At 44.3% G+C, this 6160-nt stretch overlaps 1 pseudogene; it reads right to left on the bottom strand.

The window, feature by feature from the left end:
• Positions 1-932: 932 nt before the first annotated feature.
• Positions 933-4164, bottom strand: LOC114509329 (annotated as a pseudogene).
• Positions 4165-6160: the final 1996 nt, after the last annotated feature.

Raw genomic sequence — 6160 nt, 5'->3', positions numbered from 1 at the left:
TACAGGTGAGGAAACTGAGGTTTACAGAAGAGAAGAAATTTGCCTGAGGTCACAGGGCGAGTAGACAGCAGAGCTCAGACTCAAGCCCCCAATGCGCGTCCCTCCCGCTGTGTGCGGTCCGAGCCGGGTGGTGCGTCTGCAGGGCCAGCACCCCACCCGTCCATCGCAGCTCTCCTCTCCTGTGCTACGTGTTAAATGTGTTCGTGAACACAGTCCCATTCGATCCTCATGGAGAAGGAGGGAAGAGGGTCACCCTCTTTGTTTAAAAAAATTTTGAGTCTTGTATGAAATTTATTTTAAGAAGATGAAAGGAATATTAGCTTCACCAGTATGCATTTCTCAGAAGCCACAAAAAGAACTCAGGGCAATAACATAGTATTTCATTTTTTTTAGGCATCTGATTCTGTTTATTTTTATTTTTTTTGAAACCGGGTGTGTTAAATTTTGTAACAAAGGATCAGTAGAGGGTCATATCCTCTCCTGGACATGTGTGCCCTTCACCCCAAAATCTGCAGTGTTGGCTGTACAGAGGAGTCCAAAGTAGCTCGTGGGGACCATTGTCCCTCAGACATGGATTGGGATTCCAAGGAGACACAAAACTCAGCACCTTTTTCATTAAAAAAAAAAGTAGAGCCCTGGCTGGTGTAGCTCAGTGGATTGAGCGCAGGCTGCAAACCAAAGCATCGCAGGTTCGATTCCCAGTCAGAGCACATGCCTGGTTTGTAGGCCATGGCCCCCAGCAACCGCACATTGATGTTTCTCTCTCTCTCTCTATCTCCCTACCTTCCCTCTCTAAAAATAAATAAATAAAATCTTTAAAAAAAAGTAGAGAAACTTTTAGGTTAAAAAAAAAACACCTAAAATATTCTCATAACTGCCTCTGGAACAGATCTTAATCCTTCCTCATGAGAGAGAGGCAGGGGTCATTTGGACTAAACCCAAACTGAGTCCATCACTCCCCCCCTCCCGGCTCTTCTTGTGGCTTTTCTTAGGTCCTTCAGGAGATCCCGAGGGGCTCCTGTGTCCTTGGAACGGGATCTGGGCTGCCTGTCAGGGACCTGCTGTGGTGGCATCTTAGGCTCCTGCTTGGATGCCTTCCTCGGTGAGGGGAGGGACTCTTCCTTTTGGGAACCCCACTCTGCCCCAGGGAGACGGCTCCTACTTCTCTGGGAGTGCAGTGTGGGAGAGCTTCGGGGCCTGACCCCGTCTCAGCAGCTTCTTTGTGGTGATCAGCGATGGTGCTCTCTCCCTCTTCTCACCCTCCTCTTCACTGACTTCCACGTCATCCGTGTCCACTTCTAGAGTGCTCGCCTGAGACTCTGATGGCTCAGCCTCCTCTAGCACATAGCGTTTGTGTCACCAGGACAGACTGACATCACGGACTCTCACCATGAGGTCATTCATCAACGAACTCATCTGCATGCGTCAGTTCGAGCTCCCCAATTCGGTCCTGGCTCCTGGTTTTTCTATAGTCGCTGTACAGAGAGGTCCCAAGCACTTGCAGCTATCAGTGGCACTGCTTGTCAGCCTCAGGTAAAGTGCTCCCAACAAGCAGACATACTGGAAGTCTTCATTGTTTTTTTTTTCTTTAAATTTTATTTTAATTGTTGTTCAAGTACAGTTTTCTGTCCTTTACTCCCATCCCAGCGCACCCACCCAGCCCTCCCCACCTCCCTCCCATTTTCATCCCCCCCTAGTTTTTGTCCTTGTGTCCTTTATACTTGTTCCTGTAAAGCCTTCCCATTCTCCCCTGAAATTCCCTCCCCTCTCCCCTCTGGTCACTGTCAACCTGTTCTCTATTTCAGTGTCTTTGGCCATATTTTGCGTGTTTGTTTGTTTTGTTGTTTAGGTTCCTGTTAAAGGTGAGATCATATGGTATTTGTCTTTCACCACCTGGCTTATTTTGCTTAGCATAATGCTTTCCAGCTCCATCCATGCTGTTGCAAAGGGTAGGGGCTCCTTCTTTCTTTCTGCTACATAGAATTCCATTGTGTAAATGTACCATAGTTTTTTGAACCATTCATTTACTGATGGGCACCTAGATTGCTTCCAGCACATGGCTATTGTAAATTGTGCCGCTATGAACATTGCGGTGCATAGGTTCTTTTGGATTGGTGTTTCAGGGTTCTTACGATATAATCCCAGCAGTGGAATTGCTGGGTCAAAAGGCAGATCCATTTTTAGTTTTCTAAGGAAATTCCATACTGTTTTCCATAGTGGCTGCACCAGTCTGCAGTCCCACCAACAGTGCAGTAGGGTCCCCTTTTCTCCACAACCTCTCCAACACTTGTTGTTTGTTGCTTTGTTTATGATGGCCATTCTGACTGGTGTGAAGTGGTATCTCATTGTGGTTTTAATTTGCATCTCTCTGATAGCTAGCGATATTGAGCATCTTTTCACGTGTCTCTGGATCGTCTGTGTGTCCTCTTCAGAGAAGTGTCTGTTCAGGTCCTTTGCCCATTTTTTAACTGGGTTGTTTGTCTTAGAGTGGAGTCATGTAAGTTCTTTATATAGTTTGGAGATTAAACCCTTGTCTGAGGTATCATTGGCAAATATGTTTTCCCATACGGTTGGTTCTCTTTTTATTTTAATGCTGTTTTCGTTAGCCATGCAGAAGCTTTTTATTTTGATGAGATCCTATTTGTATATTCTTTCCTTTATGTCCCTTGCTCTAGGGGGCATATCAGTAAAAATGTTGCTGTGTGAAATATCTGAGATTTTCCTACTTATGTTCTCCTCTAGGACTTTAATGGTGTCACAGTTTATATTTAAATATTTTATCCACCTTGAATTTATTTTTGTGTATGGTGTAATTTGGTGCTCAAGTTTCTTTTTTTTGCACATAGCTGTCCAGTTCTCCCAATACCATTTGTTGAAGAGGCTATTTTTACTCCGTTTTATGTTGCTGCTCCCTTTGTCAAATATTAATTGACCATAGAGACTTGGGTTTATTTCTGGGCTCTCTGTTCTGTTCCATTGGTCCATGTGCCTGTTTTTATGCCAGTACCAGGCTGTTTTGACTACAGCGGCCTTGTAATAGAGTTTGGTATCAGGTATTATGATCCCTCCTACTTTACTCTTCTTTCTCAAAATTACAGCAGCTATTTGGGGTCATTTATGGTTCCATATAAATTTTTGAAGTGTTTGTTCTATGTCTGTGAAATATGCCATTGGTACTTTAATAAGTATTGCATTGAATATGTAAATTGCTTTGGGTAGTATGGACATTTTGATGATGTTAATCCTTTCAATCCATGAACACATGTATGTTTCCATTTGTTTGTGTCTTCCTTGATTTCTTTCTTCAGTGTTATGTAGTTTTCTAAATACAGGTCTTTTACCTCTCTGGTTTGGTTTATTCCTAGGTATTTTATTTTTCTTTTTGCTATATCTAATGGGATTTTTTTCTTGATTTCTGCTTCTGCTGTTTCATTGGTGGTGTACAGAAATGCCTTTGATTTCTGGATATTGACTTTGTATCACACTGTTTTGCCAAATTCATTTATTAGGTCAAGCAGTTTTTTGGTGGAGTCTGTAGGATTTTCTATGTATACTATCATGTCATCTGCAAACAGTGACAGTTTTGTTTCCTTCTTTCTGATTTGGATGCCTTTTATTTCCTTTTCTGGTCTGATTACTGTGGCTAAAACTTCCAGTACTATATTGAATAGAAGTGGTGAAAGTGGACAGCCTTGTCTTGTTCCTGATCTTAGTAGAAAAGATTTTAGTTTTCGCCCATTGAGTATGATGTTGGCTATAGATCTCTCATATATGGCCTTTATTATGTTGAGGAATGCTCCCTCTATTCCCACTTTGCTGAGTGTTTTTATCATAAATGGGTGCTGTACCTTATCAAATGTTTTTCTGCATCTATTGATTGGAAGTCTTCATTGTTTAGAAGCTCAGCAATGGTATCCTTCTCCGGTTAAATCCAAAGCATCTTCAAGGTCAAACACAAAAAGCGTGTTGGCTTTATGTTGCTACCATAGATGCCACCAACAAACCTTAACTCCATGACTTTACAGACTACAAGTTCAGCCATAAGTCCAAAGCACTCCTCTGTCTAATACTTGGACTCATAGATTTGCATCCAAATGATCTCCACCAGATACCGAGGGCTGGTGCTGTGGATGCTGTGCCATCTGTCACTGTGTGGTTCACCATTCAAGAAGGCCTTCAGTTCTATTTCTGTTGGGTCCTTTCGTGCATCATGTCCAGGTTAAAAAAAAAAACTCTAAGAAAAGGAAAAAGTTAATGGTGGTCTCCTTTAATGAGCTCAGGTGACCTTCTTAAAATTGGAAGTAGGGCAGTGTAAGGAACTTCTTTCCTCAAAAGGTGTCATCGATGGAATCCTGATTCTGTTGAACTGGATGGCTGCTGTTTTTCCCTCTGGTGAAACCAATTCTTCAGAAGCCTGTGGGGGAGAGCAGTGGCAGCCAGAGGTTCCCCGGGTCAAGCAGCCTCCCCTTGCTCCACCTCCCAACCTAGAGCCAGGGTCATGAGATGCACAACCGGAGCATGCAACTAGGTAGTAAGCACTTTTCTCTGGAGGTCTCAGGGGACGATGTCAGTAGAACATTCATTAGCTTTCCAGGTGTGTCCTTACAGGGTTGTGGTCTCCAATGATGGGTCAGCGCCAGGGCAGGGGGTCGGTAGTCTTCGCTGCGGGTCCTGACACCAGCCATGCTGCCCCCGGCCTGGTCTTGCCGCTTTTCTGGGCCTGGATCAGAAACACAGCCGAGGCCTAGACGTTGTCTCCAGTTTAACCAGAGCTCTTTGTGGTCAGCAGATCCAAGGCTTTGTTCTTAAGATTATTTGCATATCTCATTTTTAAAACAACTTTATTGAGAATAGTTTACACAGCATAAAATTCACTTGTGTTTACTCTACAATTCAATGTTTTCAGTGTACAGTGGAACCTTGGTTCTCAAACTTAATTCACTCCAGAAAACTGTTTGAGAAGTGATCTGCTTGAAAACCGAGTCTCCTCCTTTGTCTGTGTCCTGAGAGACGCACAACTGGCCACACAGGCGTCAGCAGGAGAGGGGTGTTGGTAGAGGACTGAGACCCGAAGTTTTGTTCATTTTTTCCACGAACAACTAGGTCGAGAGCTGAACTGTTCAAGAAACAAGACATTTGAGAGAAATGAGGTTTGACTGTACTTCCAGAACTGTGTAACTATCACGACAATCCAATTTGAGAAGGTTTCCATCACCCCCAGAAGAAACCTCATGCCCATTGCAGACACCCCCCAGTCCCAGCACAGCCCAAGGCAACCGCTAACCCTCTTTCTGTCTCTATTGATCCGCCTCTTCCGGGTGTTTCACATAAACACACTCAAATATTCTGCGGCCTTGTGGGGCTGGCTTGTCACTAAGCATAACTTTCTGAAGCTCTCCCATGTGTTAGTTCCTTTTACTTGTTGAATCCTGTACTGTCCTACGTACTGCATTTTGTTCAGCCGTCTGCCAGCCGAGGAAGATTTGGGTGGGTTCCATTTTTAGCTATCACATGATCCTCTTTGAATGGGAAAAAAGTGGGTCTCAGAGAAGTCTTGCACCCTGTCACAGTTTCATCCTCAGCAGGATCAGGCTAGACTCGGGCTGGTGACTCCTGGTTCATTCACTGATCCAAGCAAACACTTATTTGGTACCACTGTATGCCTGGTGCTGGTCTAAACCTTGGGAGCCTGCAGTAAGCAAGACCCAGAAGGCCCCTGTCTTCATGGGTCTGCCAGTCCAGGGGAGGGCGACAATTAGGGAGTGAGCAAACCGAAGTGTCAGGATGCGGTGAGTTTGCTGTGAAGGAAATGACATAGGATTATGTGAGGACATGTAACAGGGAGTTCAGAACATTTCTCAGCATTTTTATTTTGTTTATACATCTCTGGGTGTTATCCCCAGCATTTAAAATTTCTATTTTGCTTAAAGAATTATCCAAATAATTTCACTCTACATGGAAAATGTTCGAAGATTTGAGAGAGAAGGAATTGTTTTTATCTGCACATTTCGAGGGCACCCATGGACTGCCTTGTGGGTAGCATGTGGCTTGTCTCTGCACTGCGTGGGGGCAGTGACTGCCCCCCATCACCAACCCCCCCCCCACCCCCTGCCGCTCACTCCAGCCGAGAAGGCAGTGTCCTTTCCAGTCCGCACTCAGG

The sequence above is a fragment of the Phyllostomus discolor genome, chromosome 13 (assembly GCF_004126475.2).
Source record: "Phyllostomus discolor isolate MPI-MPIP mPhyDis1 chromosome 13, mPhyDis1.pri.v3, whole genome shotgun sequence".
In the NCBI taxonomy this organism is placed as follows: Eukaryota; Metazoa; Chordata; class Mammalia; order Chiroptera; family Phyllostomidae; genus Phyllostomus; species Phyllostomus discolor.
Note: the sequence above shows the minus strand (reverse complement) of the source record. Positions and strands in the feature narration are given on the sequence as shown.